The following is a 23639-nucleotide window of genomic DNA, read 5'->3' on the forward strand; positions in this document are numbered from 1 at the left end:
TTTCGGCTGGTCACATTCCCCCTGCCCGAGATTACAGTAAGGTGAGAGAAATAGGCATCAATAGTTCTGGTGATTTACTTATTCAGCATTGATCAGACATCAAGTCGGTTCTGGGCCCCGAGAGCTCAGAGATGCACAAGACTGAGCCGGTTCTCGGAGTATCCAGTGTGATGGGAGGATCGGTTACGTGGGCTGGGCCCGGGGAGAGGGTTAGCTGTATTGCAGGAGCTCAGGTGAGGGACACACATACGGTCGCCCTTCAGCAACTGTTAGTTATTTCTTCTTTATAGACCAGAAGCAGATTCTGGAGGGGACCTGGGAAAGGGAAGATAGTAAATTCTTCCCTTATTTTCTTGGCATAAGACTTTGCTTCTGGATTTATTGGAATAACTAGAGCTGTCCCCTGAGAGATGCAGTCACTAAGGGGAGGGGAGGCAGGTGAACCCAGCACACCTAGAGGGCTGATTTCAGGGCAGATAATGCCATCAACGTTCTGGAAAGAAAAGAGAAAAGCCAACTTAGTTTTGTCCTGTGCTATATCAACTTAAGTACATTTGTTTACCAGAAAACATTATGTTGCTACTGGAAATGGAAATATAATATTTTTCTAATGCACCTTAAAATACATATGTAACAGGGCACCTGGGTGGCTCAGTCGGTTAAGCGTCCAACTCTTTTTTTTTTTTAAGTTTATTTATTTATTTTGAGAGAGAGAGAGAGAGAGAGAGAGAGAATAAGCAGGGGAGGGGCAGAGAGAGGGGGGCAGAGGATCCAAAGCAGGCTCTGTGCTGGCAGGACAGCAGTGAGCCCCCTGTGGGGCTCGAATTCACACACTGTGAGATCATGACCTGAGCCAAAGTCGGACACTTAACCGACTGAGCCACCCAGGCGCCCCATGCTCAGGCCATGATCTTATGGTTCATGAGTTCAAACCCCGCATTGGGCTCTATGCTGACAGCATGGAGCCTGCTTGAGATTCTCTCTCTCTCCCTCTCTCTCTGCCCCTCCCCTGCTCTCTCTCTCAAAATATAAAATAAGTAGACTTAAAAAAAATAAAAAACATAACGTTCAAACCTTAAAAAAATACGTATCCTCATATCACCTAACATCATCTTTTGCATTTCAGTCCAACGTGTATCACCCTTTGGAAAACGCATCTCCTCAATAATAATCATCCCAATAATGAAAGTAATAAATAAAAATGATACACATAGGGCTTCCCATATCCCAGGCACCATTCTAAGTGCTTCTACGTATATTTTCTCATGGGATCCCAATGACAACCATGTGAGGAGGTACAGTTATGATCCCCCACTTTACAGATGGGGACACTGAGGCACAGAGAGGTTTAGCAACTTCCTCCAGGCCACAGCGTGTATGCAGTGGAGCCAGCCAGCTAGGCAGCCTTACCCTTGTAACCGTTCGATCATTCTGTCTCTGCCAATGCCCTTTCTCCAGCACCTATCGTAATTCCGGGCTGGATGCTTAACTAGACTCGTTGAGGAAGAAAGGGACACTCGGTTGTGTCCATTAGCTCAACGAAACGTCCTGCCCGTGCTGGTAAGTGGGTGAGGAAGGTGTTATAGTTCCATCTTACCGTTGAGGAAACTGAGGCACAGAGCGTGCAGCCGACGTGCCCAAGGGCACACAGCCGGTGAGTGGGAGAGCCAAGAATCAAGGTCAGAGCACCGGAAGGCAAGCCCAGGCTTCTTTCACCCCTCGCAGTACCTTGCTGGTAACACCGAACTGACTGATTAATAAGTAATACTTGTTGACTTGTCATAAAAGCTTGCCTGGCCAAGTCCTGCAGTATCGTCTCTGTAATTACCCTATTTTCTCCTAAGGGGGCTAATGCACTTCCCCAAGATTTGCCTCTTTTCTCGGTGGGAAGGGATCTGTCGGGGAACATAGGCTGGTCTCAGGGACCCGGCAATTCTCTCTCTCACTTTTTCTTGCTCTCCTGTCTCTCTGTTCCATTCACTTGTTTTGTCTTTGACTGATCCCTGGTGGTGAGTTGTGCTCCTGGAAAGCTGCCCTGTGACATTTCTTCCCTTTTGTGTTCCTGGTGATGGCATTTCCCCAGGGGCTCACAAAGAGAAGGAGGGAGTGAATAAAGCGCCGCGTGCCCCGGTAGTGCCATCCGGCGACAGAGCCTGGCGGTCGGGCTGGCGCCCTGAGGTCGAGTCCTTTCTGTTGTAGGGCCTCCATCCGTGTGCATGTGTGTGCAGATGCGTGTGCACACGCAGACACACACACATGTGCGCACACCGTATTGTTTAGAACAGCTGTGTTATGAGTGAAGCACTGGGTCCTCTGGCCCAGTTGTGATTCCTACGGCTGCTTGCTGTGGATTTCTCATCGTAGGTCCCTCTGGTAAACAGGCTGTATTGGTTCCCTGTGGCTGCTGTAGAGGTGGCAACAAACCAAGTGGCTTAAAACAACACAGATTTATTATCTTATAGCTCCGGATGTCAGAAGTCCTAAAATCAACGTGTGGGAAGGGCTGTTCTCTTTTTGGAGGCTCGGGTGGGGCGGGACGGGGGATGGATCTGTTTCCTTGCCTTTTCCAGCTTGTAGAGGCTGTCCTCATTCCTTGGCTTGTGGCCCCTTCCTCCAACGTCAAGGCTAGCATTATACCACCTTCATCTCTCTCTCTCTCTCTCTCCCTCTCTCTCTCAATCCTACACTCCAATATCACCCCCACCCTCCTCCTCCCTTTTTACCTTATGAGGATTCTTGTGATTACATTGTATCCACCCAGATGACCCGTATAATCTCTCCATATCAAGATCCTTAACTTAATCATACCTGTAGAGTCTCGTTTGCCTCATAAGGCAACATACTCACCACTTCTGAGGATTAGGACGTGGACATCTTTGGGGGCCGTTATTCTGCCCCACTTGCCAAGTAAAATGGGAGCATTGGTTGCCCGTCCGCTCAGTACCCGTCTTGCTGGGAGACAGTACATCACACTGGGGCCTGAAAGTACTTAGATTCACACCCTGAGCCTCCCCCTCTTCCTAGCTGTGTTACCTCGGGCAGGTCACCTGACCTCTCTGTGTCTAATTTCCTCATCTCTAAGATGGGTAAAACTTCACTGTACTAAGTGATGGATAGTGTTGGAGTGATAAAGCATGTCGCTGCGTGAATAATAAACACCAAAAATAAATGGGAGAGATCATTATAATTAGGGATGCCATGTAGCATAATAGTTATAAACTCCAAGGGCCTCTGTTCAAATCCCAGTTCCACTTCTGAAGGAAGTGGCCTCAAGCTAGTTGCTTTAGGCATCCAAATCTTAGTGTTCTCACTTGTCAAATGGAAATAAAACTATAACCACCCTAACCCCTAGCATGAACAACCTGGGTGGTGCCCATGAATCTCCCAAAACATAGTGGGTAGCTTTTGTGGTTATAGTTGTCACCATCACCATCATTGCCCATCCCCCCCTGGGGGTGACTGAGAGGCTTGGTGGGCTGCCTCTGGCCCCACCAGAGCAAGGACAGGACGGGACAGCTTGCTGAATCTGGGACCCTGAGAAATCGCATGGCAGTGCTCCATTCGTGAGAGGATCAGAGCCTGGCTGGGCTGAGCCTTGAGCTGTCCGGTTTCGAGGTACCTCCCTGCTGCAGATCTGTCGGAACTTACAGCAGCAGCTGGTTCTTTGAACTAAGAGCTCTCCAGGAGCTCCCAGAACAGAATAAGGGTTTAGAGATGGTGACCAGCGCAGCGCGGAGGCTGGGGCAAAATCCCCAGAGAAGGTGGGGCTAGTTCCTAGATGGCGTGGTCATCAGGAAAGGTGCAGAGCTCTGGTTTCAACCATATTATCGTTTTTAAAATTTGCTGCAAAGCCCTGTGTTTCAGTGAAGGCTTGGGCAGATGCCCAGTATGCAAAATACTTAAAAGCACAGCTGCTCTAGTTGAAACCAGGATGTATGTGGGGGGCAACTCAGGCCTCCTTTTCACTCCATCAGGGGCCTCCAGGGGGCCCAGTTTGAGGAAAAAAAACTAACAGGGTAGCACAAACACAGGCCTTGAAGTCAGACAGACCCTAGGATTGCAACCCTGCCTCTGCCACTGTCTAACTGTGAGCTTTGGGGTTTCATTCCACCTGCTTGAGCCTCAGTCTTTTCATCTTAAAATGGATAATAAATAAATAGCACTCACCTCACGCACTTGTGTAAGCTGGAGTGTAAAGTGTAAAGTGCTTAGCATAGTGCACAGTAGGTGTCCAAGAATTTAGCAGGTGGTAGCTATTTTCATTTCCTCAGGGAGATCTGAATTAGAGACAGACCCTTCAGAATATGTACCTAATCCCCAAGGAAGCTGTGAGGTAGGGTAGACTATTCCTTGGGACCAGGAGCCAAAAGACCTGGGAAATATTGGGTCCTGATTCTACCACCAGTGTCCTGTGTGACTTTAATCCCCATCTTTTTGGATCACTCTTCAGATGTTTATCGAGGGCCTACTATGTGCCGGGTGCTGTCCTAGGTGCTGGAACATAGGCCCTGGTACCTGAAAGGCCTAATCAGACCCATCTCTGCAACTTCCTAGCTCTTTTCGCCTGAGCAACTCCCTGCCTCTCCCTGGTCCTCACTTTCCCCATGTGTAAAGTGAGGGGATTGAACTTGTGTCATCGGGTCTTCCCAGCAAAGATTCAGTGAGATCCTGCCAAAAAACCATAGAATGTATTTGAACTTGACTGTGAGAGAGTCATTTTGCAGCATGGGCTTTGGAATCAAACAACCCTGGGTTTGGATTCTGTGTCTGCCACTTACTGTGTAACCTTATGCAAGGGACTTAATTTCTTGAGGCTCAGTTTCCTCATCTTTAAAGTGGGAGTAATAATACCCTCAAAGGGGTCATGGTGAGGATTGAAGGAGATGATACATGTAAACTTTGTAGCAGAATGACTGGTGCATCGTCCGTTCTTAATAAATGATAGCTGCCGTTGCTACCGCTGCCACTATAATCATTACCATCATCACCATCATCACCATCAAGGTCACCACCACCACCATCATCATCATCACCATCATTGTGATCATTATGATCATGATCATCTATAAAGTGAAGTTCTAAGTGATCTCTAACACTCTGACATTTTAAGCCTTACCTTTCAAGGGGAGAATTAAGTGACAAATGTGGTAGTTCATTCTGGGCCATCTGAGTGGGACACTTTAGAAGGGTCCCCAGTAGAGAGGGTTCTTCTTCACTTCACTGTTCTAAACAGATCTTGGTCTGCTTGAGATAGCCTTTCCTTTTCCCATAGTAAGCAGGAATAGGGCCCTTGAGATCTGGAACACTGGAAGCTATGGGAATAAATTTTTCTCTGTATATTTCTCCTTTTTAATATAATTTTTTTTTTGTTTATTTATTTTGAGAGAGAGAGCAGGGAAGATGCAGAGAGAGAAAGAATCCCAAGTAGGCTCTGAGCTGTCAGTGCAGAGCCTGATGTGGGGCTCGAGGTCATGATCCGAGTTGAAATCAAGAGTCGGAAACTCAACCGACTGAGCCACCCAGGTGCCCCTGTATTTCTCCTTCTAATGATTTTATTTTCGTGTTTCTGGATTTCACTTCAGATCTGTTGTGGATGGGTTTTGGGGGAGGCTCAGTTGCACGATTTAGACCTCCTATAATCTCCCAAGTTCATCCCACTCACACTACATGCTGAAAGGTGAGGCTTGGCACATCCTGGGCACATCCTTTCTCCCTCTGTCAAGACATTTGAGTTGTAGGACAGTTTATGGATTATGGGATCCTAGCAGCCCACAACTTTGATGTTCTTCATGTTGCTTTTTATGTTTAGGAAAATTGGGTAGTCATATCCTCATTTTACAGTTGGAACTTAGAGACATTAAATGACTTTCCCAGGGTTGTATGGGGGCTAGAACTGGTTCCCAGAAATCTGTCAAATGCGTTTTCAACTAATCCCCTTAGAAATGTACGTTTGCTAAGCCTTTCATGCTCTGAATTCTGAGGCATTCAAGATGCAGGTCAGAAATCCGAAGTAATGTGGGTGAGGGCAGGTCAGCTGGGCTGAGTTTTGGGGGGTAAAAACCACGTGGAGGCTCCCACACTGGAGTCAAACTCTTTCCGGCAGAGAGGAGCAATGAAGGTCTGGGGGCGTGTGTGGTGATGTCGAGAAGTCCCGTCCTCCCGCCTCCCACTACTCCCCCTTCTCTGCTCTAACCATCCAATAACTTAACTTCGCCGCCTGAGGGTTCGCTTCCCGCCCATCCCTCCGCCGCCCGCCGCATCTTAGCGCTGTCCGCGGTGCTGATCGCCAATCTCCTGATTGCCGGTTCGACCAGCGGGGATCTCTGGTGCGCCCAACCTCTCCTCCTGGCTTCCCACCTTTCTTTCTCCAGGCACCTCACACATAAATCACGGGTGGGAGGGCGGCTCGGTTCCCCCTGCGCCGGGAAGCTTCTGCCCCCTCCCTCGCTCACACAGGGTTTTGCAGCAGTGGTGGCAGCTGCCACTGATTCAGGCACTGGAGAAGCAATTGATTCGTCTACTGCCAGCAGCCCGGAGTTGCCTACGCGGACGCGGACGACAGAGAGAAAGGGAAATAGAGAGGAAGAGGGGTCGGGGGGGGGTGGGAGAGGGCTCGGAGCGAAAAACCTTCATCCATGTGGAGGGCAGTCTGAGGGAGCCACTGTCTTTGCCTTGTCCACTGACTGGTCTGAGTTTTCTCTTCTTCTGGCAGTGGTATTTCTTTTCGTCTTGGTCCTGCATGATTTAGGGGTCGTTGGGGTGTGTGTGTGTGTGTGTGTGTGTGTGTGTGTGTGTGTGTGTTGGTGCTTTGATTTTCTTTTGGGAAGAGTAGGGGAATCAAATGAACAATTTTCTTTCAGGCACCTCCGCTGAGCTTTCAAATCAAGTCATCGGGAGTTAGCATCTTCCCACCCGGCAGGGAAGGGAGGAGTTGGCAAGAATTTGGCTCACCCATTCCCTCTGCAATCCTCTGGTGTGGTGGTAAGTGCTATTCTTCTCAATTGTGTAAACGGGCTAGGGGGTATTGAGATCCCAGTGGGGATGAGGAGTGTACATGAGCTGGTGGGATAGAGGGTGGGGGGCGGGGGAGGAGTGTTGAGAAATGACCACATTTATTTGCCCACATTCTGCAGTGTTTGATCACCTAAGCGGCACCCCAAAGCTAAATGAGATTTTGGCTCGGTGCCCAGGGAGGGGGTAAAATGCGCTCCTGTTTTAGGCAATGCGATCAAAACTGTGGCTTCTGCCCAATTTTTCCCCTCTCCCTTGCAGCAGAAGCTATTGAAAGTAGCCAGCAGGTCTCTGGGTGGATTAACCCTTCATGGGATGGCTAGCCTGTATGGAGGGTCTCTGAGTGTTCTGATCTAGTGGGTGGGCACCGTGGCCCTGGAGGGGAAAGGCTCACCTGAGGCTGAAAGGTTAACCCTTGCTGAGGGTCACCTAGGCACACGAGGTGAGGCTTGTGCAGGACGGAGCTCAGAAGCTACCATCTCCCAGGTACAGCTGAATAATTCAACTGTAGTGATTTTTGCAAGCTTGGCTATTCTAAGCTTCCTGAGATGGGCGATCTGGGAGCCATGAAAGGACTGCATTTTGCTTGGAATTGAGCGGTCAGGCAGGCCAGAGGAGGGCAGCCAGCAGCCTGCTGAGCAGACGATGTTTTATTTTCACAGGTGGTGTAACCTGTAAGTGATTGTGTGGGGGGTGCGTCCTGGCACCAGCCCGGGGGACTCCATCCTGAGCTTGTCTCAGAGTAGGCAAAGAAGGGAAGAGGGTTTGTTCAGGTTCTGGGGAAAGACTCCAGTTTCCGGCTTCGGATCTGTTCCAGAGCAGATCAAACCCCGGTCTAGTTTCTTTATCTGAGATCCTGATGGGATAAGCCTGCGCCAACCTGTTAGTGAGTGGGAAGTGGAGGTTTCTTGTAACTGAATCCAGAAACTCACATTTAATTTTAAAATGCCTTTGCTGCTGATCTGTGGCCCATCGAAAGGAGATTTCTCTTTGCTTTCTGCTTTGATTACATCTACCTTTCTGGAAGTGAATGTCCTTATTTTTAGCATCTTCACTATTATCCCAGGGGCCACTTCAGTCTTCTGTACCCCCAAGGATTTCGCTGTAGGTTCTTGTTCTCGGTGGTGGGAGGAATAAAACATCAGCCCCGGAGACTGGCAAGCCTGAAATGGAGGCAGGGCCCACTCAGTGATTATCTCCAGCCCCAGAGCCAAGTGGGGACGCCAGAATCCTGGGACCTGTGCCTGCTCAGGTAGAGCGTATGAGGCAGCGGGGGTGGCCGTTCAGTGGTTAGTGTCAAAGACTCGGTCCGCCAAATCCCACGCTTCTGAGGAGGAAGTTGCCTTAGCTTCCTCCCGAGGAAGCCTCAAGTGTGATGATTGACGTGAAGAAATTTGGTTCAGATGAGGAGCCGCAAGGTCTGGCCACGGGTGAAATTTAAAATATTGAACTTCGGCAGTCACGGGGCAAACCGGGCAATGGCTGGGGCCCTGGAGTGGGGGTTCCCTAGTGTGCTGAGTGTTAACCCTTTAATTGCTGGATTATGGAGAGGTTTGGGGGGAACTGGGAGAGTATCAGGGGAGCCACAGGGGCCTCAGTGCAACATCCCCATCTAGTACAGGAGTATTTCAGTGTTTTAACAACCGGTTCAGCCAGGCAGAACATGGATGCTAGCCCAGCTGAGGTAGCTGGGACTGGGTTTTTTTAACATGTGGGTGCTTTGAAAACATCTCCTTGCTGCTTCTCAGCCTTATTTCCTTGGGGGTGGCTAACATCCAAAAGGCTGCCCTCCCTCCTCCCCCATCACATTTGAAATGGTGCATTGTGGTGCACCAGGGAAAGGGAGACAGAAGCTTCTGGAAAAAGGCTTGGACTTGGGCCAGGAGACCTGGGTTCCAGCCCCAGCTCTGCCTCCCCTTTCTGGGCCTCAGTTTCCCTGTATGTGCAATGAGGCACCTGGTCTAGGTGACTCCAGAGCTCCTTCCAGCTCCTTCCAGCTCTGTGGCTGTGTGTTAGGAGTGTATGTGCAGGCTGGCTTCTAGGAAGGGTTTGTGCTGTGTTTGGGCATTTATCACATGTGTCAAGGAGGTCCTGTTTGGGGTGAGCCGGGATGGGGGTCTCTTGTGAGAACTTCGCTAGGTTCCTAGAATCTTGTGCTCAGCTGGAGAGGAGTCTGCTTTATTTGTGGCCTCAGATATGTAGACATACAGATATTGCAGCATTTGAAGGCTCTGTAGAGACTTATTCCAGGGGTGGCAGCCAGGACGCCTTTGAGAGCCTCCACTCAGAAAAGATGCAGAGTCCCACAAACACACAACACCCGGGGATCCGTGGAGCCTCCCTAATGCCCGCCTGAGCACCTCAGGTTTGGAATCTCTGATCTAGTCTAACCCCTTCAAGGGGGCCCAGAGAGGGAAAGTGGCTTGTCTAAGACCACACAGGAAATCACGGCAGAGCAACATAGAAATCGACCATCTTGAAGACAAGACATCATCCCTTTGCTCCCAGCTCTGGCAGCCCCTGCTCACCTCGCCTGGTTGGATGTGGAGGGAGGACGTTCTGTGGTGCCTCTCTAGGCACTAGCCTGTGCGGATGATTGGGAAGCAGAGCTGTGGAGACAAACGCAGACATTGCCTTTCTCGCTGGGGGGAGAGAGGCAGCAGCTAGAGATTCTGCAATTCTAAAACGTGGCCCAGGAAGTCATTCTCCCCAGCTTGCTCTGCCTGGAAAGGTATACCGCTCATGTACATCCTGGCTACCTGTCCGAGGCTGTGAGTTCTTGACAGGTTGGCTGCTCTGGGCGTTTACGTGTAGGATGTGGTCTTTACTCTTTATTTACCGCCCCCCCCCTCCCCGCCATTGCTGGTCATAGAGAGTTTGTGACTTTCTAATAAAAACCACAACGACATATGGTCCTGTCTTCTGCTTTTTATCCCCTTTGAGTGGGGAGCTGGTCATAAATGCAGACGAATCAGGAGTTGATGTGAAGGCAATGAGAAGCAAACAGCATGGTAGGTTTCTGTTAAGTGCTGTGGCTGTAACCTGGGATAAAAATAAATCCAGGACCCAGTCGTGGTAGGCTGGAGCCAACGAGCTTAAATGATTCAGCTGCCACCCAGGACGGAGAGCCCTGCTGTGCTGGGACTGTGAAGGAAGCACCACAGAAATAGGCCCCTCTCCTTCCTGTTCCCCACCCCGCTCTGTCTCCTTAACTAGCTGTCTGAGGGGCTGCAGGGTGGGACTCTGGGAGAAGCCACGACCTGAGTTCGAATTCTGACTCCCAGTGCTTCCTTGCTGTGTGACTTCAGGCAAGACCCTTAACCTCTCTGAGCCTCGGTTTCCCCAGTTAGGTATGTTAAGGTTGCACAGCATGGTGGCTAAGAGTGTGGGCTCTGAAAATAGATCCCTTGGGTTTTGACCCTTCTAGTTGGGTCACTACCCTTCCCCGAGGCTCAGTTTTCCACTTGTAAAGTGAGGATACTTAAGGAAGTGTAAAACTGTGGAAAGTTCATGCTTGCAAAGTACTTAGTACTGAGCCTGGGAGGAGTAAGTAAGTAGGCAACATACGTTAGCAACAGGGGTGACGGTGGTGAAGTCACCTCTGACTGAAACAGGATGGGGGCGAGATAGAGGAAGGTGAATCCTGTGGGCCAGTTGTGCAGCTCTGGGGCCCTGGGGGAATGAAGACAGGGCTTGGAAACAGGATGCTTCCAGTCCCGCTTATTCCCTGTGTGGTTTTTGTGCAGTTTCCGGTGGCTCCCGGGACCTCAGTTTCTTCATCTGTGAAATGGGTATAATGACCTCCTTTCCTTAAAGCCTGTGAAGCCCTGAGGAAACAGGCCCTGTGAGTGTGGTGGTCGGGCCCCGGAGGAGGGGGTCTGGGAGGAGAATACACATACTGACTACTCTGTCTTTTGTTTCTTCAAATCCTCGGGAGGTTTTTGCTGAATCATTCCAACTCACCAGCTCAGAGCCCGTGAATCTTTCCTAGGAGAACTGAGCTTCCCCTTGCTTCCCTGCCATGGTGCTCCTGCATAGGGCTCCGGAGGCGCCACAGGCCAAATCCCTAAGGGCCAAGGCTGTGCAGCATCTCAGCGTTTAAAGTCAAGGTTAGCATACAGCAGCTGTTCAGCAGTGACTTGCACAGAGGCATGCATGCATGAATAAATGAATGAAACCTTGGTTGGATGACTAGGGGACAGATCAATTTGAGGAGGTATCTTTGGCCCACGGTCCAAGCCAGAGGTCCGCATACAGTAGGCACTTAGTGTGTGCTGATTATGATGAGTCATTGGTGCAGAGTTTAGACTTTGGCTTTCATCTCAGATCGGCTACAGGCAAAGGACGGGCCTCTCTGTCTCCTCCTGATGGAGTGTCATCGACACTTAACTCTAGTGCTGTCCATTTATTGAGTGCTTACAGTATGCCTGGCACCGCGGTGGGTATTGGGAATAAAATGGTAACAAAGACACAGTGTCTTTTGGGACTTAGATTAAGTAAGTGGCTGCCTACAAAATGTAAACTTGGTGGGGGGTGGTACAGAGAGAGGGCTTCCTTAGTCACCCTTTTTGGGGTGTTTTCACTCAGCTAAATGACATCCAAAATTCCATCATTTAAGTCTCTGGGGTTTTTTGTTTTTTGTTTTTTGTTTTCGTCTCAGGCCTTTGCTCTTAGACAAAAAGCAGATGCCTGGGATGGGATAACACATCCAGCCTTCTTCGTCATGTATGCTTTACTGAAGATGAGTTGGAAATATCCCTTCCAAAAAGTGAGGGGGGAGCTTTTTTGGGGTGGGGAGTGGAGCCTGCACATACTAAGCCTGCGGGTAAAAGAAGGGGGCCAAAGGCAGGAAAGGCAAATGTTGCTGGATTCACCTTCTGCTGGGGTTAGAAAGCTCTTGATGCCCAAGAGAATCCAAGGGAGATTCCTGGGGGGCACCTTGGACCCGCTCCATCAGAAACTCGGAGGGCGGGGCCTTGAGACGTGTGTTTGCACCAGCCTCCACCTGCTATAGCTAAAGGGGTGGCGTTGAAATGCAGAACACTGTTACAGGTGGGAGTTACAACAGTTCTGGGGTGTTGCAAGCCTCAGGCTTTCTCCCCAAGGCCCCCTCCCCAACACTGCTCACCGTCCCCCAAGGAGCTGAACAGGGTGCTATTCAGGCCTCTTGTCTCCCCAGCACCCACCATGTCCTTTCTGCCACTGAATCCCTGCTTCCCACAGAAGCACGAGCCTGATCTCGCCGTGTTGACCCCATTCCCTGCTAACCTCTGAGCACCCCAGTGGGGGACTTCCTTCTCCGGCAGGAAGGACCCAGGGGCTTAGGTTATCAGATGGCTTAGTGGCAAGGTAGCAGCGACCAGCCAGCCTGCCAGCCTGGCCAGGCCTTTGGGGTTTGAGAGAACAGAGTTGGTTCTTAGCCCAACTGGCCTTCCGTTTGGGCCAGGGAAGTGTGGGGGATGCAGCTGCACCAAGGCACCAGGCTGCCGTATGCGATGGCACCGTGGTTTCCTCGAAGTAATTGTCTTGCTGTCATTAGTTTTAATGACATAACGCATGCTTAAATCTCATTGTAATGGAGCCGTGTCAGCCCCCGGCTCAGTAATCCGGTTAGGGAGCACGATGACATATGCCCCCGGAAGCTGGGGTTTTGCCCACCCCTCTGCTATTAATCGACGAGAGGAAAACCATCCGGCAGCATGATGTGAAGGGTTTATTTGGAGAGCAGAGGGGGAGAGTCTCCTCGTCTCTCAATATAATCTGAGTGAGTTCATTCAGTTGCCTATTTCTTTCTTTTTTTTTTTTTCTTCCTTTCTTTCCTTTTTTTTCCCTCTTTAATGCACCTACACAGTGACAGGCAGCGACTTGTGAATGGAAGCAGCTTTCAGTAGAGAACAGATTATGTAAGCGGGTTCTGGTGCCAGCCATCGATGGCGGGGCGGCATGCCGGGGCTGCTGAGAGGAGAAATGATTTCTCCAAGTTTATCGGGAGGCCTTCCACGCGACATGCTGCCGAAGAAGCATCTGTGTGGTGCATTCTGTCCCTCCACCTGCCCCTTGTCCCCGGCCTCCTCTACCTGTTGGCTTTTTCCTCCGTCACTGTAGCGTCGCCGTGTCCCCAAGTGCCTCTCTCTCTAGATTTCTCTCCCCTTTTCGCCGCCCCTGTCCCCTCGCCCATCTGTTCCACCCTTTTAAAATCCTCTTTCTTTGTCCCATCTCTCCGGTCTCCCCGCCTGTCTCTCTCCCTCTTCTCCCCACTCTCTTGCTCTCTTCCTCTCCTCATTCCTGCCCTGCCCCATCCCATCTGTGCAGATATATCGAGTGGCTTGGGAAGGGAGAGCATTTGTGAGTCCCCAAGGCCCCAGGTAGGGTGACCAGCCATCGAGTTTGCCTGGGACAGAGAGGATCCTGGGCACGCCAGACTCTCTGTGTGTTCAAACTGGAAGAGGCTTGGGCAAACCAGGACAAGTAGGTCCTTTTACCTCTATGTCAAATGCTTGGAATCTTGTAGAACTCTCCAAGACCAGAGACGTGGCTTTCGGGGGGGAGGGGCCACGGGAGGGGCAGTCACCTGCTCTCCTGCTCGGGGGGAGGGACACCGTGGTTTCTGTAGCCCTCCCCAGCCTTGACATTCACTGCGTGGCTCTGGGGCATGAAGGTGACCTGGGTCTGCAGAGCCAATGGTCAGTCAAGGGCAGGGGGCTGGCTCCCTCCTCCCTCCCCTCCTCTCCCCTTCCCCCGGCAAGACTGACCACCCAGCCAGTTATTTGCTCATTTGCCACAAGAGGGGATCCAGTGAGAGATTGTGGATGGTCCTATGCCAGATGTTCTCCCTCTTGAGCCTATGTCAGAATCCCCTGAAGGACTATTAAGGCAGTTTCTGATTCTACTGGGGCCAGTACGGGGCCCAAGAATTTGCGTGCCTAACACATCATTCCCAACGACGTGGTTGCTGCTGCTCCAGGAACCCCACTTTGAGAACCGCTGGTTTCCACCAATTCAGTCCCAAATATGTATTGTTTACTACCATGTGCCAGGCAGTGCTGTAGGCCCTGAGGATTCAGCAGTGAGTGAGACATAATTCTCTGCCCTGCTAGAGCTTACGGTCTAGTTGGGGAACAAAGCCAATAAATACATCAACAAGATGATTTCAGGAAACAGTATGACAAGGTACAGAAAGACAAGTGGTGGGTAGGGGGAAGAAAGTTAATTTTGTTATTAAAAAAAGGATGGCCAGGGGAAACTTCTAGAGATGGTAACATTTGGATTGAAAGTTGAGTTTCCGGAAGGAGCCAGAACAATTCAGGCCAGGGGAACAGAAGTGCAGAGGCAGAGACAACCGTGGTGGAAAGTGAGGGGACGAGGTGGGCTGGGGGCCGGGGGGCCGGGGGACCGGGGGGCTGGGGAGCCGGGTCATGCAGGACCTGCCCGTGTAGGCAAGGAGTCTGGATTTGATTTTCTCTGGGGGGAGGATTCTAATCAGGAAAGTGCCATGATCTAATTTATAACCTTGGTAATGATTGCTTTGGTTTCTTAGTGGAGAAAGGACTGCAGGAGGCAGGGGTGGAAGACAGGAGACCAGGGCGGGGACCAGTGACAGGGCCGCAGACCACGTGGTGGCAGGGAAGGAGGTGGTCAGATTCTAGTATGTTTATTTTGCAGTAGCACAGACAGGTCTTACTGACGGATCACATGTGGGTTGAGGGAGGAGCCAGGGCCCACTCCTGGGGACACAGGACCTGTTCTTGGCATTGGTGCAGCCATTGAGATCCTGGGGATGAGGAGAGGGGCCTTGGCTGCCACCAGGGGCCAGTGGATTAAGAAGCAAGACTGACAGTGTGTGCTAAGTGAGGGGGGCCTTTCAGGGAGATCGACAGTGCTCATTCCGTGCTTGCTAAAATGCACCACCCCTCTCTCCCCGGAGGAAAAGGCAGCAGCTCAGAATATTTTTTTTCTTCCACGAGCGGTGGCTCGATTAATCTGCCAGGGCTAAGCAACATATTGGGACTTGGCAAAGGTGATACAGCCCCCGAAAGTGGCTGCTGCTGCCGTGTTGGGCAGGGATGTCTGGCCAAGTACTTCTCCCAAAGGTCTGAGGGGCGGGGAGGGGGGGTGCTTGTGGGAAGGGCTGCTGGGTAGGAAGGAAGACAAGAGCTCCTGGCATCTGATCATCAGATGTCCTGTTGTTCACCAGGGCTGGCCGGCCCTGGCCAGAGGGAGTCATCAGCACTGGCTTGTCCCAGAAGCCAAAAACAAGACGATTCAGCCCTGGAGGGAACATTCAGACCGATGACAGGCCTCCGGTGCCTCTCAGAAAGAGACCTGCTGCTGTTTCTTTAGATTTGTTTTTTTTTCCCTTGGGAGGGTTTATCTGGCTCGGGCAGGCCTACGTATTACTGGTGTCTTACCTGCAGAGGGGTCTGGACGCATGTCCACTTCCGGACAGCACGTGCCTCTTTGGAGAGCAATCCCCAGGGAAAAATAAATAGTGCTCGCGTGCTGGTGACCAGGAGGGGGCTTTGCTTCTGATTATAGTGAGAGGAGAGCTGGCCTCATTTGTAGCCTCTCAGTTTTCCACAGAGAACTCATCTGCTTTGTAGATTAGCATGGAATTTTTGTTGTAGCCCAGGCGCTGAGAATGGAGTTCTTTTTCTCTCTCGTTTCCTAGCACATGACCACTGTTGATCCCTAAAGGTTTCTGTCTCAATTTTTCATTACTTATTCTCTTCGTCCTCATATGCCATCGCCCCCCCCCCCCCCCGCATCACAGGCAGCCCTTCTATTCCATTTAATGGACTTCTCTTTTGTTTGTTTGTGCACCTTCAAAATATGCATTAATTTTTTTTAATGTTTATTTGTTTTTGAGAGAAAGGGAGCATGAGCAGGGGAGGGGCAGAGAGAGACAGGGAGACACAGAACTTGAAGCAGGCTCCAGGCTCCATGCTGTCAGCACAGAGCCGGACACAGGGCTCGAACCCACGAGCTGTGAGATCATGACCTGAGCTGAAGTCAGACGCTTAACTTACTGAGTCACCCAGGTGCTCCAAAATATGCATTTTTAGCTTATATAAATGGTATGGTTCTATAAATTTCATTGTTGCCCACTTTTTTTTCACTTAGCACTGTGTTTTTAAGATCCTTCCATGTTGCAAAACGTGCATCTAATCCTTTGCTTCTAATTGTTACATGCTCCAAAGCATAAATACCCCACATCTTACCCATTCTCTTAACGTATGTTAATTCCAGTTAACCTGGAATGTTTCTGGGACTTTCCTGCACTAACCATCTGGGATTCAGGACACAGAGACTTATTTTAATAGAGATTTAGTAGTCATTTGGGAGGTATAGGGAGATGCTTCATTGTTTAGCTTTTGATTGTTTGCTCAACAAACACTGAGCACCCACTCATGGTGCCCGTAGGTATGGAGAGCGAGACAGTGGTCAAGTTGGTGGGGTTTGGAGGCAGGCAGATCTGGGTCTGAATCAGACCGTGATACCCACCAATGGCTGTGTGCCCTTTGGCAAAGTGACTTTGCCTCTCTGAACCTCAGTTTCTTCTGTAAAATGGGGAGAATGATGCTATTCATTTTATAAGGTTATTGAAAGTGAAGTAGATGATAATATGTCATCGCTTTGTGTAATAAAACTTTTTAATGTGAGAGAGAGAGAGACAGAGTGTGAGCATGGGTGGGGCAGACAGAGAGGGAGACACAGAATCTGAAGCAGGCTTCAGGCTCCGAGCCGTCAGCACAGAGCCTGATACGGGGCTCGAGCTCACGAACTGTGATATCATGACCTGAGCCGAAGCCGGACGCTTAACTGACTATGCCACCCAGGTGCCCCTGTGTAATAAAACTTTTTAAAATGGCACCCTGCGAGGGGAGTTGCATAAGTAGATGTTTATATCCTTTCCATGTTCTACTGGATCTGTGTTAGTGTGTGTGTGTGTGTGTGTGTGTGTGTGTGTGTGTGTGTGTGTGTGTTGGGGCATGGTTTCCTGGCTGAGGCCAAGACAGTGTCTGCCCTGTGGAACAGTTATTTCCCCCTCTATGTGGAGAGACCCTGATCCCTTCTAGCGTCAGCCACACGAGCCGCCTCTGTGCATTCCCCAGGACTGGGGTTTCTACTCGAACACTGACGTGGCCTCTGGAAACAGACTGGTGGCAGCAGAAAGGCTCATGTTGGTCCTGAGCACGCTCAGAGGCTAAAACACCCTAGAAACCGGTAGTGGGAGTCTTCAAGTGGCTGGAGACGTCCCCAGAAGACTCCAAGGCCCTGGGACCGAGTAGCCTCCAGCTCTGGGACATTCTCCCTCTGGTCGTCCTGGCAGCAAGTCTGGGATGGAACCCTTCATCCCAGTGGGGCACCACAAGGCTGTCATTTCTTGTTGACAGACTGCACGGCGGCCTCAGGTCTCTACCGCAGGGTGGTCTCTGATGCCCTGGGGAGGCTCCCCACCTGCTTTTAACATTCCGTCATCCTCTTGCTAAAAAGACCCGTGAGCTAAGAGTATCCAGCTAGGTTCGAATCCCAGCTATGCCACATAGTGGTTGCAGCCCAGAGCTGCATGGTCATACGGGAAGCGAATGAATTGGAGCTTCGTCCACCAAGTCACAGAGCAGTCACGGGGGGCTCGACCTTGAGATCTGCCCTTACATAAGTGATCGCCCGTAACCCTCAGAGGGCTTGCGAAGGAGGCATTGTTACCATGCCCGTTTTGCAGACCAGAACTCCGAGGCTACAGGGGACAGAGAGTTCTCAGTTCCGCAAATTCTTGCTGCCAGTCAAGAGTAGATTCAGGGATTCCAACCCTGATCTTTTGGACACCAAAGTCGAATACTGAATTTTCATGGCCAGGAAGTGAGCCTCCCAGGGCCTCGTTCTTCTGCTCTGCAAAATAAGATAATAACCAATCACCAATTATTGTTTGGAGTTGTGAAGTTCGAGCAGCTTGGAATTTCTTTCTTTGATGTGAAGCTCTGCAGACGTGGATTCTCTAGTCTTCAGATCCTCCTGGCTTGGATCTTGGACGTTAAGTAGGAAGGTCCTTCTGCTGAAGGATGGCGGGGGGGGGGGGGCGACACTGATCAGCAGGGGGCAGTATTCAGTGATTAGGAGCACAGCCGTCGCCTCCAGAATTCCTTGCAATTCAGTCTGTGCTACTCGGCAGCCTGTGACCTCAGGCAAATTATTCGGCCTCCCTGGCCTCAGTTTACCCAGCCGTGAGACGGGAATAATGCGCCTCCCTCACAGGGACGCTGTGAGGATTCTATCAGGTAATTCATATACATGCTCCATTGCATAGACGTCCCCTGCTTATTAGTACATGGAACTTTAAAAAAAATGTTTATTTGTTTTTGAGAGAGAGACAGAGTACGAGCAGGGGAGGGGCAGAGAGAGAGGGAGACACAGGATCCGAAGCAGGCTCCAGGCTCCCAGCTGTCAGCACAGAGCCCGACGCGGGGCTCGAACTCATGAACCGCGAGATCATGACCCGAGCCGAAGTCAGACGCTCAACCAACTGAGCCATCCCCGCACCCCTGGAACTTTTTTTTTTTTAAGTTACTTCTAGAGTCAAGGTTTATTATATAAAATTATATATGGTTTTATATGTTTATTATATAAAATTGTCTAAAAATGTTTATTATATCAAATAATCAATTAAATGTTTTTTCTGCTGCTGATACATAGTTAGAAAATAATTAACAAACCAAACAAATAGACAAAGTTTTGTGACTTCAGCAAAACTCATCTACTGCAAATACTTTTTGTCAAAGAACAGGAAAAGGGAGAGATACCATTTGGAGTTGCCTTGGTGGTTGAAAAGTTTAGGAAGAATTTACCTGAACTATTTTGTTATGCAAAATAAAACAAATTGAGGGAGAGAGAATGAGAGACACCTGCCAGTGTGAAAAACAGTTTGGATAGGAGGTGAATTTCTGAGGCCTATTGGTTGGGGGGAACCCTTACCTTCTATTTGGTCTCGTAACCAAACACTGGAAAGCATTTGCCAGGCACTGTACTCAGTGCTAGAATAGGGTAGAAAACAGTTTTGATTTGGTCCTTTCTCTTGAGGAGGTAGACATGAATCAGTAATCATGCATATGGAGATATATAATAATATATCTATATTATATATATCTATATGTATTATCTATATCTATATTATATATAGGTAATATATATACTATTATATATAGATATAACATATGTTTTTATGTTTATTATATAAAATTATATTAAAATGCTTATCATAAAAAATTTAATTATATATCATTAAAACCCGAGACAAGGGATTCCAACGAGGGAGAACACATTTATGAGAGAGTCTCACAAAGAAATCTGACCTAAGCTGGGAGGGCTTCCCTGAGGTAGTGACATTTCCCGTGAGAGCAGCTGAAGGGTGAGTAGGAGTTAACTGAGTGAAGAAAAGAGAACAGAACAGTTGTGACGTGAGAACAGCACGTGGAAAGGCCCTGTGGCATTCAAGGATCTGAAAGAAAGCCAGCGTGGTCGGAGCACAAGGTTGAGGGGAGCCCAGTGTGAGATGAAGTCAGTGGTACCTGCAGGGCCGTGGTGGGGCCACTTGTCTTTATTCTGAGAGCAGTTCTGAGGGAAGTTCTGTTTTCACAGGCAGGTGACCTGATCTGAACGGTTTTGTAGAGGCCTCCCTAGCGGCCGTGTGGGATTCACATCCAGGGGAGGACTTGGGGCGATTTGACAGACTCTAAACTGACAACAGAGAGCCTCGCTATTGGCTGAGCCCCCTGTGCCCCACCCTCTTCACAGCACCTACTTCCTGGAAGCGGGGAGGGCAGTGTGACCCCAACCAGGGAGAGGTTTTGTTCTGCAGTGAATCATGGTGATTTTCTCCTGAAAATCTGGAGAGACGAGCTAGGGACAGTTGGCAATCCACCTGGGTTTAAATCCCAGCTCCGCTGCTGTGTGACTTTAGCGAGTTACTAAAAAAAAAAAAAAAATCTCCCTGTGCCTCAGTTTTCTTACCTGGAAAATGGGGACAGCAATAACTCGACCTCACTGGATTTTCTTGGGGATTTAACAGGTCAATATGTACATAGTCTTTGTTTGGAACAGGCGTAGCATAGGAGGGATGCTCAATAAACATTAGTACCATTTTTATGTTGATGATCAAGGTGATGATAATGAAATCTCAGCGCTCAACATTCCAGAAGGGATCCTGTTAATCCTTTCCACCCTCTACCCATTGCTTCACCTTCTACAGGTCTTTTCTTCAGACATCACCTCTCAGAGAGGCCTTTTCTGATCATCTTATTTAAAAGTGCACCCCCACGCCAGAATCCTACTTCCTCCTTGTCTGTTTCATATTTCCAGCACTTAGTATCATATGACACACTATCTTACTATATTACTTACTAATTTTGGGTTTTTTTTAAGTTCATTTATTTATTTTGAGGGAGAGAGAGCTCAGGAGGGGCAGAGAGAGAGAGAGAGAGGGAGAGAGAGAGGATCCCAAGCAGACTTCGCACTGCCAGTGAAGAGCCTGATGTGGGGCCTGAACCCATGAACCATGAGATCATGACCTGAGTCAAAACCAAGAATCAGATGCTTAACCGACCGAGCCACCCAGGAAGCCTTTTTGTTTCTTTTTTTTTTTTTTAAGCTTATTTATACATAAATTACTTATTTATTTTGTCGTTGTCTATCTCCCCACTGGAACACCAGCTCCAACAGAACAGGAATGTCTGACTGTTTTAGTTACCACTCTGTGCTCAGGGTACTGTATCCCACAGCATCGGGCACACAGTAGGTGCTCAGTAAATATTTGCTGGATAAATGAAGGCTGACAGTGTCCATCTAATGCTCCCTACTCTTGTTCAAAACCTGACCCACTCCCCAGGCTGCTCTAACTCACCTAACGGTTCACTGAACAGCAAAAGCAGCAGCAGAAAAAAAAAAAAAAAAAAAAAAATCCCAAGCCCTAGAAGGGGTGGGGGGTGGACAGGGAAGGTGTTGAGGCACCAGAGGTTTTTGTGACAGGGAAAAAAGTGAAGGTCTTTTATAAAACCAGCTCTGCAGCCTGCTCTTTTTAACCTGATTAATCGCATTAAGACTTTGTCAATATCCACATTCCCTCAGCCCTGGCCGCGGCAGCTGATGGAAGCAGCCTTATTCAATATTTAAGAAGACCTGCATTGTAGGCAAAGGGTCTGGGCTGCAGGTAGAAGGACAGCCAGCAAATGCTCAGGGACCGTCTCTTAAGTGGTGGATTGTTTCTAAAGGGAGAGAAACAAGAGAAGGAAAAGCCCTGACGGCCTCAGTCTCTCCCTGGCCTTCCCAGATTTCTGATAACATTGACCAGCACACCCCAGAGTCGTTTGCTGTGACCCAGGGCAAGAGAGTGTTACCCGTGGAAAGAAAACCACAAACCAGGGAGCTTGGTCTCGTGGGTCCCCCTTTTGCTAACGCTGCATAAAGTGGTGGTTTTCAGAGTGTGGTCTCCAGACCAGCAGCATCAGTGGTGCCTGGAACTTACTAGAAATGCAAATTCTCGGGCTGTGTCCCAGACCTCCTGAAACAGAAACTCTGGGGCTGGCAAGTGAGCATGAGTCCACTTTCAGGAGCGCCCCCCCCCTCCCCGAGGTGACTTGGTGCACGACCAAGTTTAAGATGCCCTGGCAGGAGGGACGGGGACCTGAAGACAGTATGGAGTGGGGTACATGGTTCTAAGCTCGTGGGTCTCTGTCCTGGCTGCACATTATAATCACCAGGAGGACTTTCAAAAGTATGATGTGGGTACCCACCACAACTTTCTTCTAAAGGTGGTTTCGTTGGGATTCTGGAATTTAGCATTTTTTTAACGTTTATTTATTTTGGGGCGCCTGGGTGGCTCAGTCAGTTGAGCGTCCAACTTCGGCTCAGGTCATGATCTCACAGCTCATGAGTCCAAGGCCCGCGTCAGGCTCTGTGCTGACAGCTCAGAGCCCGGAGCCTGCTTCGGATTCTGTGTCTCCCTCTCTCTCTGCCCCTCCCCCGCTTGCTCTCTGTCTCTCAAATATAAATAAAAGCATTAGGAAATTTTTAAAAAATAAAGTTTATTTATTAACAGTTTTTTTTTTTTAACCTTTATTTTTGAGAGAGAGACAGACAGAGCACAAGCAGGGGAGGAACAGAAAGAGAGGGAGACACAGAATCCAAAGCAGTCTCCAGGCTTCAAGCTGTCAGCACAGAGCCCAATGCGGGGCTCGAACTCACGAACGGTGAGATCATGACCTGAGCCGTAGTCAGACGCTCAACTGACTGAGCCACCCAGGCGCCCCAAGTTTATTTATTTTGAGAGACAGAGACAGAGAGCAAGCAGAGGAGGGGCAGAGAGAGGGACAGACAGAATCCCAAGCAGGCTCTGCACTGTCAGCACAAAGCCCAGCACGGGGCTCGAACCCACAAACCATGAGATCATGCGCTGAGCCGAGATCAAGAGTCAGATGCTTAACCGACTGAGCCGCTCAGGTCCCCGTTGTTTGTTTTTAAGTTTATATACTCTGAATACTATAATTCCAGTATACTGGAACTAGTATTTTTACTGCCCCCCAAATCCCTGATTCTAGGGTGCAGCGAGGGACATTCTAAGGCCGCCCACCTGTTCCCTACCATTGTGCCTTTGATGAGTCATCTCACCTCGTGTGTCCTTATTTCTGGCACCCGTGAAGCGGGCCCTTACCCTCCCATGTTCTGTGACTTGCAAGGAAATTGCGAAGCTTGGGAGAGATGCTGGTGTGAAATCTTTGCAGGGCTCCGAGCGCTGTGCCAATGGCAGAGCCGATGAGGGTCTCCGGGGGCGACTTCTTGCCCATTTCTGCCTGGCTGCCCCAGCCACCCCGCTCAGCATCCTGGGGCCCCGGGGCCGGCTCTGTGCTGGGAACTGTACATGCCTCATTCCACCCGACTCTTCCATCAGCCCTGAAGGAGGAACATCTGTAGCCCCCACTCTCCCAACAAAGGAAGTGAGGTGCAGACAGGAACGTGCCCAAGGCTGGCAAGGGGCTGAGCCACGATGGCACCAGTGAAGTGTCTGGATTTAGCCACTTCCTGCCTCACGGGTCCCTACGCTGAACACAGGTTGGCTTTCTAGGAGGGGTGATTGTTGAGGAGAGGTCCTGAAGATGTCTCCGGAAGTGCCAGGTCAAGTGGCCGTTCATGGGCTGAGCGTCACCCCCTCCCTGTGCCTCTAGATTCAGACCCTGGCTTTGGTTCTGCATCACGGGGGCTTGGTTTTCTACTCAAGGCTTCCACATCTCCCACTACACCAGGTTCCATGAAGGCTTGTTGGGGACACTTTTGTTTCCTTTCTTGGTTTTCATACGGGCAGCCTGGCCGTTCAAAGCCAGACCAAAAACTCACTGATCGCCACAAAGCCTCCACCCGTCTTTCAGCGAGAAATGACCTTCACGTTTTCCTTGCTTTCCTCAAGTCTCTTCTCTCAAGAAGAGCTGAAAATCAGGGCCAAGGGGACTCCGTCCTCAAGCCGCAAAAGATGAGGACCCTCCTGCTCCCCCAGATCAGCCCTCATCAGTGACCCGGTTTATTGCAGAAACCGAGCTGGTTTGAGAGGACCCATCGGCAGCCACCGTAGGCCCCGCAAACCTTTC

General features: G+C 49.8%; 1 protein-coding gene across 5 annotated transcripts in view; it reads left to right on the forward strand.

The window, feature by feature from the left end:
* RPH3A (rabphilin 3A) overlaps positions 1-23639 on the forward strand; it is a 276496-nt gene that overhangs the window by 166803 nt on the left and 86054 nt on the right. For 2 of the 5 annotated variants that reach the window (XM_045459687.1, XM_045459691.1), the window contains exons 1-2: positions 6583-6714; positions 6861-6981. The gene's annotated coding sequence lies outside the window, so the exon portion shown is untranslated. Of the gene's footprint in view, positions 1-6200; positions 6327-6582; positions 6715-6860; positions 6982-23639 lie in introns of those variants that run through there. The other 3 variants (XM_045459689.1, XM_045459690.1, XM_045459688.1) reach the window with 2 other exon arrangements.

Source organism: Leopardus geoffroyi, chromosome D3 (assembly GCF_018350155.1).
Source record: "Leopardus geoffroyi isolate Oge1 chromosome D3, O.geoffroyi_Oge1_pat1.0, whole genome shotgun sequence".
NCBI lineage: Eukaryota > Metazoa > Chordata > Mammalia > Carnivora > Felidae > Leopardus > Leopardus geoffroyi.